Source organism: Ornithorhynchus anatinus, chromosome 4, assembly GCF_004115215.2.
Source record: "Ornithorhynchus anatinus isolate Pmale09 chromosome 4, mOrnAna1.pri.v4, whole genome shotgun sequence".
NCBI classification, from domain to species: domain Eukaryota; kingdom Metazoa; phylum Chordata; class Mammalia; order Monotremata; family Ornithorhynchidae; genus Ornithorhynchus; species Ornithorhynchus anatinus.
Genome location: NC_041731.1, coordinates 45,480,823 through 45,495,404, shown reverse-complemented (window position 1 = coordinate 45,495,404; position 14,582 = coordinate 45,480,823). Strand labels below are relative to the sequence as shown.

The following is a 14,582-nucleotide window of genomic DNA, read 5'->3' as shown; positions in this document are numbered from 1 at the left end:
ATTTGACATATCCTTGGGCCTTATTTAGTGACGTTGGGTGGTTGTTTAGACTGGGTGGTTGTTTGTTTAGACAGCACTTCTACAGGTCTTGTAAATTTTAATGATTATTGCATCTTAAAATATCTGTAATTAGTTTCGTGTTAGTAGAGAATTGAGGAAATTGCCACCTACTGTCATTTGGAAATGGCCATTTTGAGACTTTAATATCCTAGTATGTTCATTCTCTTATAAGATTTTTGTATACAACAGCTGTTGTCTTTTGGGTGGGGTGAAGGTAGACTCTCTAGGTGCAGTTCAGATGACTCCTTATAATTATTTTTAAGTGAAGGTGTTTACCATCATTTTACAATTGCATTCAAAATTGCTTTCCTGAAATGGATTTTTTTATTATCAGTCTCAACCCAAATAAGTTTTTCATTTCAGCAATACCTTTTACACTGGGTAAAATGGTGGGGATCAGGGTGGATTTTGATTTCAGTTGGTAGATTTTCAAGGAAGAAAACATAGTGGGTTTTGATCCCATGCGCACTTATATTTGAAAATGGATGACAAAGATAAATTGTATTTTTTTCTTTTCATTCATTCATTGTCATATTTATTGAGCACTTACTGTGTGCAGAGCACTGTACTAAGTGCTTGGAAAGTACAATTCAGCAATAGAGACAATCCCTGCCCACAACGGGCTCACAGTCTAGAAGGGGGAGACAGACATCAAAGCAAGTAAACAGACATCAATAGCATCAATATAAATGTACATCATTAATAAAATAAATAGAATAATAAATATGTTCGTATATACACAAGTGCTGTGGTATGGGGAGGGGGATAGAGCAGAGAGAGCAAGTTGGGGTCATGGGCAGGGGAGGAGCAGAGAAGGGGGGCTTAGTCTGGGAAGGCCTCCTGGAAGAGGTGAGGTTTCAGTAGGCCTTTGAAGGGGGGGAAGTGTGCTAGGTTGGCGGATGTGAGGAGGGAGAGCATTCCAGGCCAGAGGTAGGATGTGGACCAGGGGTCGACTGCTGGACAGTTGAGAACAAGGCAGAGTGAGAATGTTAGCACCAAAGGAGTGGAATGTGCGGGCTGGGCTGTAGAAAGTGAGAAGGGAGGTGAGAGAGGATGGGCAAGATGATGGAGAGCTTTGAAGCCAATAGTGAGGAGTTTTTGCTTGATATGGAGGCTGGAGATTTTTAAGGAGGGGGCTGACATGCCTAGAACATTTCTTTAGAAATTTTACAACACAGTCATAAGTAATCTTGAGAACTCCAAAAGGATCCTCAGCTCACTCAGTCCAGCAGGAGTTTAGAGACATGTGGCTCATTGTTTTGGGGACCCGCCATGTGCCCAAAATGTTTGCCCTAAGACATATATTTACACTCAGCAGAGTCTTTGTTTACTGCTTCATTCAGGTGCCCCATTAATAATGATAATAATACTAATTGTGATATTCGTTAAGCGCTATGTGCCAAGCACTGTTGACCTTATTCATCCAAGAATAGAGTATTCTAGGTACACCTATTAGCCCTATGAGGGTACAGCAAGTCAGAAATGCTACTTAAACTGTTTTTTCCCCCTTTTCTCCTTGGGAGGTTTAGGGGGCTTTGAGGAGAATGTGGGGGAAGGAAGAAAAGAGGAAGGGAATGGGGAAGGGAAAAAGAGGGGGAAAAAATGGAAGCAAATGATCCAAAAATGGCTCTTCTTGCCCTGAGGGCCATTTTAGCTTGCCCCATACCTGCCCAATTCACCAAGTGGCATTTATCCCCTGGGAACATACAAATGCTCCTTTTCTTGAGCCAGGATACCCTAGCCGGATTCTGCTGATCACAGCAGTGGCTACTCTCACTGCACATGCAGTCCGGCTTTATTGCCACAACCTGGGATTCTGAATCTCACGGGGAGCACGTGCCTGCTGGGGCTGTAGCATTCCTGTTCTATTTCTGGACCCATGCCCGATGCTCACTCGTTCCAGGGGGAGTCACCCCCAGTTTGCACTTGCACAGCCAGAATCCCGATCCACCCCCTTCCGGATCACAGTGTTGACATCCAGCCTCCGGTGTCCTCGTGAGGACCAGAATTGTGTTTGCTGTATTCTTGTCTTCCTCTTGCCTGTGGGCAGGAGCCTCCATTTCTGGTCCTGCGTGTTGGGCGGCCTAGCTGCAGCTGTCCAACTTACCCCCAGAGCATTGGGGTGGTGAGGGAATAGGCTTCATGGCATTACCTCCACGATGCTAAGGGGCCCAGTGGAACAAATGAGAAAATTTGAGTTCTTAATTGGATCATTTTACAGTTTTCTAGACCCTCCGCTGGTTCATATAAGGGAATTTAAAGCAAATTTCAAAAGTGATTTTCTCTGAATATTTTTGACAAGAAGAGCTGGAAGCTACTAATTACCCGTAAAACAAATGTGCCTAAATTTTGTGTACCCAGGAGTCTGGTATCTTGCCAGAAGCCTGTCAGCTACCCCTAATCTACATAAAATACAGATATTGGTGACTTGCTCATCTTTAATATGGTGGTATTTTGCTTCTCAAGACTGTTTTATGCTGAGGCCTAATCTTAATCGGTTGCATTTAAGGGTACAGAATTCCTCACATTTCACTCCATCATATTTACTGAGCGCTTACTGTGTGCAGAGCACTATACTAAGGGCTTGGGAAAGTACAGTATAACAGACACCTTCCTTGCCCACAATGACTTTTAGTCTAAAGAGGAAAACAGACACTACTATAAATAAATTACAGATATGTACATAAGTGCATTGGGGCTGGGAGGGGAAATGAATAAAGGGAGCAAATCAGAGTGATGCAGAAGGAAAAGCTTCTTGGAGGAGATTTGCCTTCAGTAATGCTTTGAAGGAGGGAGAGTAACTGGTGGATTTGAGGAGGGAGGGCCTTCCAGGCCAAAGGCAGGACATGAATGAGAGGTTGGCGACGAGATAGATGAGATTGAGGTACAGTGAGATGGTTGGCATTAGAGGAGCGAAATGCGTGAGCTGGGATGCAAGATACCTTTGGGCAGTAATTGCTGTCTGAGTTTAGAGTTATGGCAAGAAGGCCAGAGAAAATGCCTCTTTCCCACTCTGAAGACTTATAGAAGTCCTTTGGTGTAATAGTAATTGGTCAGTGGCATTTATTGAGCACTTTCTGTGTTCTGAACACTGTACTAAGCATTGGGAAAGACTACTCAAGTGGAAATTAGACAGAAACCCTGTCCCTCCAAAGGCCCACAGTCTCTGTTGCAGTGAGGCTGCAGTCACTGTTCGCACACTTGACTGTCTTTTTCAGTCTGCCTCATAAACCTGGGATTCAGCCTATTCACACCATATTTGTCTGGCCATCTAAAAGCAGCTTTCTCCTCCTCTCCTCCTCCCAATTGCCACAATTCTGTAAGATGTATAGTTGTGCCTTGGTGCATTTTAAAAATGGTTTCTGCTGTCCTTCCTGCTTGTGGTTATCCCACTGCAGTTCATTGGAGAACAGGTTTTTGTTCTTTTTTTTTTTTAATGGTATTGTTAAGGGCTTACTATGTACCAAAGACTATTCTGAATACTGGGGTAGATAAAAGTTTATCCAGTGGGGCATGGTCCTTGCCTCACATGGGGCTCACAGTCTAAGTAGGAGGAAGAACAGGTGTTGAATTTCCTCATTTGCAGTTGAGGACACTGAAGCACACAAGTTAGGTGACCTGCCCAAAATCGCACAGCAAGCATATAGCAGTGCTGGGTTTAGAAACCAACTCCTCTGGCTTCCAGGTCTATGCTTTATCCACTAGGCCATGCTGCTTCCCAACAGTTGCTTGAGTGACCTGTTACTCATTTTCCTCACCAGCCTGCCCAAAAGACCTGGGTTTCAAAGAACATTTTAGTGCTAGTGGACTGACTGCATTCTAAGATCCCATTGTTGTTGATCGGTCAATCAGTGGTGTCTTTTAAAGCGCTTACTATGTGCAGAGCACCATATTAAGCGTTTGGGAGAATACAATCATGGTGTGCCATTTGATGTTGCTACGGCTTATACGTGATGAGGATGAAGCTGCTCAAGAGAAACCAATCTCGTCAGTGGTATTTATTGAGCCCTTACTATGTCCTCAGTCCTTGGGAGAGTACAGTACAACAGAGTTGGCAGACATGTTCCCTGCCCACAACAAGCTTACCGTCTAGAGGGGTAGATGGATAATTTGAATTCAGACTCAGTCATTGTGTCGTTTGGGTGGGGCACATGAAGTTCTTCAGACTTCCAAAGGGGAGTCTTCCTAGCCTCCTTGTTATGATTTTCTGCTTATCTGCTTTGTTGGACATTATTCTAATTGGGTGGTAGAATTCACTGATAGCTTTTAGCATTGAATACCTGACAATTCTTTAGTTGATCTAGGATTTTCTTGTTGCCCTCTGGTGTCTAACTTCGGTCTTCAGGTTTACCCTAAATTCATTGTAAATTCTGATCCAGAAGTGGCTTTTATTCATCTGTATGTATGTATGTGTGTTTTTGTGGTTGTAATTCCAAAGCACAGTCATTCATCAATCAGCAACTCCTGGAGTTGGAAGAGTTTCCTGGAGGGAAATGTGACTACTGAAATAGGTTTACTGGCCTAACCACTTTACAAAACAAAAATCAAGGGAAGGAGTTACTCAGATGTATTCCTTGAAGACAAAAGGTGTGTTCTCTTCTAATTCTCAGATTAATTAGTTCATTCTTTTAACTTGCCAACCTTTCTCTGTTAGGCAGTCCTAACTATTGTCAGATGCAGCTTGGGGGCCATCTCTAGCTATTAGCATTGTAAGATTTCTTACAGCAAGGCTGGAAGGGTAAATCAAAGCTTGATTTTGCCAGCTTCATTTCCCAAAGAATTAGCAGGACTAAATCTTAAAAGCCCTATGTTCTTGGAAATGAAGCTCTTGGACATTCTAGGAATACTAACTTAGAATAAACATTGGTCTGAATCACTGGGCTAGACTTTGAGTATCTACCCAGACTATCTCCAATTTCCTTGCTAATTACTGAGATGAATCCACAAGATCTAATCTACAATATATGGTAGCAATTATACTGAAAGTAAACCATATGGGATGTCACCACCTTGTGGGCATGAGATTGTTAAAATTTAGGGTGTGGAATAAGAAGTATTAGATGGAGAATGTAAATCTCATTCACAAAGCATGTTCACTTCTTTTTGTGGTTAAAGAAGGGCTAACAAGATGAAGCTTTAGTTTTTGGTCATTTTGAATTGGAGAAAATTAGAGAGATTGAAGCATCATTCAATATGCCTGCATCTTTTTACAATTCAAATATTATTTGTGTACAGTATTGTCATTAAAGAGGCCCTGTGTGGTTAAACAAAACTTATAACTTTCTTGAGAATATTGAAAATCGGATTCTGTTCCTTTGAGGGAATACTCAAGGGTGAACTCCGGAAGTTTTGATTGTATGTATCTGTTCATATGCTTCATCAGACCTGAATCTAGAGTCTTGGTCACTCTAGATCCCATGATGAGGCCGAGGACACATCATCTAACCATTAAATAAATTCTCTACTAAGCCCTTGGGAGAGTCCAGTATAACGGAGTTCGTGGAAATGTTCTCTGCCCACAGTGAGTTTACAATCTGGGGGGACGGCAGACATTAACACAAATAATGTGTTATTTATTAATTTGATTAATTCCTCACACCAATAAGGTAGCTGAGGATTGCAGAGTGGACTGCAAAGGACTCTTTCCATTTCAGTTTATTCTAAGCGGCCATGCTAGAGGATACAAAAAGAGACCTGGATGCAGGTGATAGAATATTGTTCCATTTCTGGGTAATGCTTTGAATACAAAGTAATAGTAATTATGCTATTTGTTAAGCACTTACTGTGTTCCAGGTACTGTACTAAGCGCTGGGGTGGATACAAGCAAATCAGGTTGGACGCAATCCCTGTCCCATGTGGGGTTTACAGTGTCAATCCCCATTTTCCAGATGAGGGAACTGAGGCACAGAGAAGTGAAGTGTCTTGCCCAAGGTCACGGAGCAGACAAGCAGCAGAGCTGGGATTAGAACCCACGACCTGATTCCCAGGCCGGTGCTCTATCCATTATGCCATGCATAATAATAATAATAGTAGTAGTATTTGTTAAGCACTTACTCTGTGCCGAGCATTATTCTAAGCACTGGGGGAGATACAGGATAATCATGTTGTCCCATGTGGGGTTCACAGTCTTAATCCTCATTTTACAGATGAGGTAACTGAGGCACAGTGAAGATAAGTAATTTGCCTAAGATCACACAGCAGACAAATGGCGGAGCCAGGATTAGAACCCACGTCCTCTGATTTCCTAGCCCATGCTCTTTCCACTAAGCCACGCTGCTTCTCTAACTGTTTAAAAAAAAACAAAAACACCTAACCATTAAATTCTGTACCAGGTACTTGGGAGACTCCAATACAGTGGTGTAGGTAGGCACATTCTCTGTCCACAGGGAGTTTACAGTGAAGGGGTGAGGGCAGACATTAGCTTAAATAATTTGTAACATATAATTTATAGGAATTAGGTGACAAATAGAACAGAATAGCAACACAAAATGCTTTTCCCTTTCTCCTAATATTTCTTCCTTTTCCCCAGGCCCTTGTCTGTTTTCTTGTTCCTGTCCTGGTGTATACATTCTTCTGCCCCTTTCCCCTCATTCCCGGGCTTGGGAGTCAGAGGTCATGGTTTCGATTCCCGGCTCTGTCACTTATCAGCTGTGTGACTGTGGGCAAGTCACTTAACTTCTCTTTGCCTCAGTTCCCTCATCTGTAAAATGGGGATTAACTGACCCTCACGTGGGACAACCTGATTACCCTGTATCTACCCCAGCGCTTAGAACAGTGCTCTGCACATAGTAAACTCTTAACAAATACCAACATTATTACTATTATTATTTTGGGTGTTCCAGTTTACCCTCTTTGAATCCTTTTCTTAGAATCTCCGGGTGCCAGGATAGAGCTACTGCTGATCTAAACGATTGTTTCTTCCCACCCCACCCGCCCAGGGATAGGAACCTTGCTCCTCCGTGTTTCTTCCTTCAGGATCCCAACATGGAAAACTTTTCTCCTGTGGCTGATCCCCTTCAGAATTGCTTCCCTAATCCTTCTCTTTGTCTTGACCCTCCAGGATCCCATCTTAGAATTTTCTGCCCCCAGAATGTCTGAGGGGTTTCTCTCCCAACTAAATAGCCCTCCCCCGCCCCCCATCCAGTCAGGGGAGGATTGGGAGTGTTCCATTTGGAGCCTCCTGAGTACGTTAGAAGAGTTTCCTCCTCTATTAACAACTTCCCCTCTCCTGTGAGTATGGAACTACTTTGTCGGACCGCCACCCCGTTACAACCTGCACCAGAGAAACAGACTGTAAAACCAGAAATCTATATTGGCATGTAGATTTTTAACTCTCTGAGGTAAGAATGACAGAATTTTGATGATGAAAAATGGTGTTAAGTGCTTACTGTGTGCCAGGATAGGCCCTGTCACATATGGGACTCATGAACTAAGTAGGAAGGAGGATTTTACTCCCCATTTCACAGATGAGAAACTGAGTCAAGGAGAAGTTGAGTGACTTAAACGCCTTCCCTCATCTTTTCCAACAGACAACCACTCTTCCCCACTTCAAAGCCTTATTGAAGGCACATCTCCTCCAAGAGGCCTTCCCAAACTAAGCCCCACTTTTCCTCATCTCCCACTCCCTTTTGCATCTCCCTGACTTGGTCCTTTGCACTTCCCCCATCCCAGCTCCAAACCACTTAACGTACATATCTGTAATTTTATTTATTTGTATTGGTGTCTTTCTCCCCCTCTCTAGATTGTGAACTCCTGTTGGGCGGGGAATGTCACTGTTCATTGTTGTACTGTACTTTCCCAATCACTCACCCCTGCAAACAGCGCTCAAAAATTATGAATGAATGAATTGTCCAAGATTACACAGCAGCAAATGGCAGATCTAAGGTTAAAACCCAGGTTCTCTGACTCCCAGGCTGGTGCTCTTTCCATATACTGACCTGTGATGCAGCGCTAGACTGGGAAGCAAAAAATGGAATCAAGAAGACTACATCTTTGTGAGATTCACAGTATGGTGATATTAGGCTGCAGACCAAACTAAAGTTTTACAGAGCTGTAGTGCTGCCCAACTATTTCTGTGAGAGTGAGACTTGGGCTCTCCACAGACACAATATTCAGTTCTAGACTGTAAGCTGTTTGTAGACAGGGACTGTGCCTTTTTATTGCTATATCATACTCTCCCAAGTGCTTAGAAAAATGCTCTGCATTCAGTAAACGCTCAGTAAATGAGATGCTCATCCCCTTGATTCTATTTATTGCTATTGTTTTTGTCTGTCTCCCCCGATTAGACTGTAAGCCCATCAAAGGGCAGGGATTGTCTCTATTACCGATTTGTACATTCCAAGTGCTTAGTACAGTGCTCTGCACATAGTAAGCGCTCAATAAATACTATTGAATAAATATGATTGAATGAATGGGCAGTTCCATCAGCATCTCTTATGGGCTATAGTCATCAGATGGCAAGAAAGAATTACAAACAACGGAGTCCTGAAATGAAATCAGTCACCTAGTAATGACAATTTGCTCACCTTAACACAGTTACGATCGGTGGGGGCATGTGAGAAAAATGTATGAAAACAGAGATACCCAAACAGCTTCTGGTTGAAGTGCTGAAATTGTGAAACTGATGGCAAGGGCAGAGGAAATGCTTTAAGGATACAGTGAAACAAAGCCCCAGGCAACTCTGCATTATGGGAAGCAGCGTGGCTCAGTGGAAAGAGCACGGGCTTGGGAGTCAGAGTTCATGGGTTCGAATTCCGGCTCTGCCACTTGTCAGCTATGTGACTGTGGGCAGGTCACTTAACTTCTTTGTGCCTCAGTTACCTCATCTGTAAAATGGGGATTAAGACTGTGAGCCTAATGTGGGACAACCTGATTACCCTGCATCTACCCCAGCACTTAGAACAGTGCTCTGCACATAGTAAGCGCTTAACAAATACCAACATTATTATCGTAACTGAGAACTGGGTGTCATAGACCAGAACGGTATGCTGCAGTCAAATATTGGAAGGATGTGGAAGCAAAAAAGAAAACAGCATTAGGCTCTACTCATAAACAGGGTAAAACAATAAGGGACAGGTTTTGTGTATGCGCTCTGTGTAGTCAGGACTGTTGGTTCCACATTGGCCTTTTCAGCTACACAGGCACCCTTAGGTGAGTCCTTGCATGAGTGGTGTCAACTTTGAATAACTCAGTCTCTTGGTCTGCCTCTGTCCCAATCTGTCTCATTCATATGCCCCAGTGATCCTGTGGAATGCCGAGGCACCTAGGTATAGACTTGAGAGAAGAGGCAAAAAGTTGTATTCATCAGGTTACCAGACAAACTTCAGAATCAAATTAAGTGAAATGGCTCTGTCATGTGTCGTGGGGGAGGCAAGACTTTGGACACTTCGTGTCTTTTGCCGAATGGAGGGTGCTGGCAAAGCTGCTGGGAGTTTCAGCAGTATTTGAGAGGAGGCTTGGGTAGCACAGCAAACAAGTGGCGGAGCTGGGATTAGAACCCAGGTCCCTTGACTCCCAGGCCCATGCTCTATCCAGCAGGCCACTCTACTTGTCAATTCATCTCTCTCATTCAACCCACGTGTTCAATCTGCCACCAAATCCCATTGATTCTACCTTCACAATGTTGCTAAAATTCTCCTTTTCTGCTCCATCCAAACTGCTACTATGCTGATCCAAGCACTTATCCTATCCCATCTTGGCTGCTGCATCAGGCCTCCTTGCTGACCTCCCCTTCCTCCTGTCTTTCCCCATTCCAGTCCATATTTCACTCTGCTGCCTGGATCATTTTTCTATAAAATTGTTCAGTCCACGTTACCCTACTCAAGAACCTCCAGTGGTTCACCGCATCAAATAGAAACTCCACATCATTGGCCTTAAAGCTCTCAATCACCTTGCCCTCTCCTTTCTCATCTCACTATTTTCCTACTACAACCCAGTATGCTCATTTTTGTTTCTCTAACGCCAGCCTACTCATAAAACTTCAGTGTCACTGCTGACCCGTTGCCCACGTCCTGGCTCTGGCCTCCTCCCCCTTCATATCTGACAGAGCATCACTCTTCCCGCCGTCAAAGCCGTATTAAAAGCACATCTCCTTCAAAAGGCCTTCTCCAACGAAGCCCCCTTCCCCCCTACTCCCTCTCTATTGCACTTGGATCTGTCCCCTTTAAACTCTTGACATGCCGCCCACCTTTCAGCCCCACTGCACTTATATACATATTTGGAATTGATTTTGATGTCTGTCTCCCCTTCTAGGCTAAGTTCCTTGTGGGTAGGGAACTTATTTATCTATTCTACCTCCTACCCCAAGCTCTTAATACAGTGTTCTGCTCACAGTATTCAATAAATATGATTGATTCTTTGCCCTTTTGAAATTGCACCAATCTTTCTATCACCTTGAATTATAAGGGGGAGAGTCTGTAAGCTTCTCTAGACTGTAAACTCATAGGGAACATGTCTACCAACCCTGTTATATTGGACCTTCCCAAGCACTTAATACAGTGTTCTGCACACAGTAAGCACTCAGTAAATATGATTGATCCTTTCTTTTTTAAATCAAAATCTTTAGTTCAGATTCTTTCTACCAGCCCAGTTGACCAAGGTCTCACCAGTACTTCTCCTGAAAAAGGAACTGTTTTAAAGAATTGAGTATTATTTATGGGTTCAATTTATCAAAAATAAAGAGCTTGCTCACAAAATGATTTTTCAGAGGTGGAATTCACACCAGATCATTACTTAGTGGGTTTGCCAGGCTCCTGGAGTGCTGAAAAGCCTTTCAGGATGCTTGTGGCTACCCCAGCTCCTGGAATTGTAATTTCCTAGAAATTTCTAAACTTGTTCTTTTTGAGACCCCAACAACCATAGTGCGTTTGGAAGTCAGTTTCCATTAATATTTGTAAAAGTACAATTTTCCCTCCTCCACCAACCTCCAGACACACTCGCACTAGTAGTTCTCCTATGTATGCTCTGGCTGATGAGATGGTTATTGACTTTTTGTAAAAAAACAAATTGGGGACTAGTTAGAAAACCAGCCTCATGGGAAAATTTGTCCAAATAGCAAAAATCACCCCCAGGCAGCACCACTTTTTCACCCAATGGTATTTCCTTAACATCTTCTTTCAAATGGAAAATTATCTCAAATTTAATCTCTTATAAACAAAATGGAGACCATTTTGCCTTCTAGTGATTTGGTTCTTAGAAATCTGGTGAAGCTGGCAATAGAGAGACATATGTAACTGTAGGCTTATTAATGTATTAGAGACTTTCTTAATAACTTTAACTTTGGATTCCTATATCTCAGGGTGCGTGTAAAATATTCTTGATATAAAATCTAATTTTAAATGCACTGAAACCCACCCAAATCATAAAATGAAATATCCAGAAATTAATAGACATTGCAGTTTGAATTGTTTCTGGCCTTTTGCAAAGGTGGTACGGGACCAATAGATGGTGCCATTACCTAAGAGATTGGAAAATTATTTAGTCTATAAAAGCTGCACAATTATAGTGGTGCTTGTAGCACAGTCTACATGGGCCAAATGTAATGTATTGGAGATAATATAGGCAGTCTAAAATTTATTTCCTTGATTCTGCTCTAAGGGATATTCGTTGCAAAATGCCTTAAATGAACAAATGGTATGGGCACCATTTCCACTTTCCTCATGCAAGCTGCCTTGGTTCTTTTCCCACACAGACTGTTTTGAAGTTCACTTCTCTAAGTCCAACCAAATAAAACCTTTGCTCATTAGCAGGTTTCAGAAGGAGTTGAGTACAGCTCCAACAGTTTAAGTCCTTTGCTTTAAACTCGACTTCAGAGAGCAAGTGGGTGAGAGGAAGAGAGGGAGGTTAACCTGTTCAGTATTACCTGCTCTTGTTTCAGAGTTAGACGCAGGTGAACCCTGCTAAAGAATCCCTTTCTACTCTCTGAAAGCTGAAGCCTTGATGTTTTCCTTCTGGGCTATGTAGGGAATAGGTTAGCTTGAGCATCACCTAAATATTAGCATCTTAGTCAGATGTAAGGGGGTAGGGTGGTGTGTATGTGTGTGTGGGTGAGAGAGAAAGAGTAAAGGAAGAGTTGTTATCTGGAAGGCTGGACAGAGTGAGATGGTGGGAAGCCCCCAAGGAAGTTAGAAACCATTAAATGCTAAAGAGTGGTGTTTGGGACATATTTGTCAAATTAAACAATCAGTAGTAATATTAGGAGCTTACTGTGTGCTGAGCACTGTACTAAACCCTGGGAAAGGGTACACAAGTGGGAATAAGACATGGACCCTTTCCCTTTGAACAGGAGATTTAGGATTTGGCCCAAGATCCTCTGGTCCCAGTGGCCTGATGCCATAAAGACATGTATCAGTGTAATCAAGACTAATCAAATGTCCACATTTTGAATGTACCATTTCACTGCCTAAACTTAGGGTTAGCTGGCCCCTTGAGCCCAATTTCTACTTCCACCTTGTGATGTATCATCAAATAAATTAATAGAATAAAGGCTTCTTGCTTCCTAAGTCTTGAATGACCCCCATTCGGCTTATCTTGGATGTCTTTTATTGTAAAGAGGTTTTTTGTTTTTTTTTAACTTGGGTCACTGAGGCATAGTATTTGGTGGTTCAAAAATCCCCACAAATCCCATAATAATATAAAATTACATGCTTTTATAGTCTCCATTATATTCCAAGTTGTGAAATTTAATTTTAAATATTTTGATAATGATCTTATTAACTCACCTTTAAAGGGATGACATGGGAAGCAATGAATTTGTGTTTCTGGTAAATAAACACTAAGATATCTGACATTGAGCTTCATTTGCTGATGAATAGAAAGCACTCTTCCCCCTCACGAGGGGTTTAAATGTGATACTCAGTGCTTACTCAGAAGTGAAAACATCAAATTAAACTGTTTATGCTGACAAAGGACAAATCTGGATTTCAGCAAACGATGCAAGATTGTCTGATTGCTTGGCTTGTCTAGGAAAGCTTCTGGCCAAGACTTTTAATGAAATGCATGCATAAAATTAAACCATTTTAAGTCGGTATTTCAGCTTTAGGAAGCAGTAAGATAGGCTCGTTCCACTGCTCTCTAGTGGCTCAACCTGGTCCCCTGATACCAACCTTGTTTCATATTCATAAATCAGCTCTTCACGCGTTGGCAGTGTCGGCCTGCAAACCAAGCTGTACCACCAAGAGACCAGGCCTCTCAGCCAGGAACCAGAGTGAAAAATGATCCCAATCGATGGGGCTGGGGAGAGCACCGAGTTTTACTCAGAATGAGCAGCAAATTGAATAGCAATGAGAGAGGGTGAATAAGTGCTCTGCCAGGGAGCTCTGACACTGATGGATTAGAAAGTTCTGGGTGTTACTCTTTTAACACTGCATATATCTCACATTGTGACAGGACGTGGTGGCAAAAAGGTCCTCGGGTGCTTAAAATGTGCAGCTTTTTAACCCTGCGGAGGGTCTCTTTAGCCAATAGGTCTGTTTATGTAGATTTTGGAAGTGGAGAACAGGAGGGCAGGTGAAGCATAGGAAATCCATTCCCTTTCAACATTATGGTAAAAATGCCACAGTCATAGCAGAATTTGGGCAAATGGGGCGGGGCTGGAGTGCTGTATGACTGGGATTTAAAACCATTGTCTGAAGCACTGTCTTGTCTCTTAGCCCATATGTGAAAACTTTCACTGAAATTAAGGCCAGAAGCATTTTTAAACTGCTGATTTTAGAATTGATGCCATTGATATGAAGTGCCAGTCTTTTAGAATAGACAGAAAGCTCTCCCAAGGATATTTTTAGGCCAAGTGGTCGCATTGTTTTTTGTTTTTTTTAATAGCAAGCCCAATATCTTAAAATGATTTTATATAATGATGGCAGCATTTCTCTTTTGCCATTAGGTAATTTAATCAATCTCTGAGATGTAGATACCAATAAGTAGCATGTACTTCACCAGGGCTGCATTTCTAGACATTTCAAACAGCTAAAGGAATACAATAGCATTTAACAAATTCTTAATGATTTTGAACTCCTCACTATATTTCAAGAAAAGTGAGTTCAATATATGTTAGTAAAGTGATTCATGAACTGAAGCCAGATAAATTAGTAAAGTACTCAGATCCTGGAACATATTTATTTTATATTAAGCATTATCATACCCCTTTTAAACAAATAAATGCTTAATATAAAACAAGCATTTTTATTTTAAAAATGTATACTTCCATGTTTACTGAAAGTTATACTTTCCTAATGAAAATTAAAAACTCAGGTATTAATCTCAGCTAAACAGAATATTTACAAATATATATCGGCAAACAATACTGGATGTGTGGGAACCGTAGTATCGAACCATCATTGGGATTCATTGAGTGGTGCAGAGCACTGCATTAAGCGCGTGAGAGTGCAGCAGAATTGGTGTGGATGTTCCCTGCCTACAAGCAGCGTGGTTTAGTGGAAAAAGTGTGGGCTTTGGAGTCAGAGATCGTGAGTTCTAATCCTGACTCTGCCACTTGTCAGCTGTGTGACTTGGGGCGATTCACTTAA

The 14,582-nt window shown here is 42.1% G+C and overlaps 1 protein-coding gene across 1 annotated transcript in view; it reads left to right on the top strand.

Annotated features, from left to right (window-relative positions):
* Positions 1–14,582, top strand: part of PSMB7 (proteasome 20S subunit beta 7) — a 68,853-nt gene that overhangs the window by 21,479 nt on the left and 32,792 nt on the right. The window lies entirely within an intron of this gene.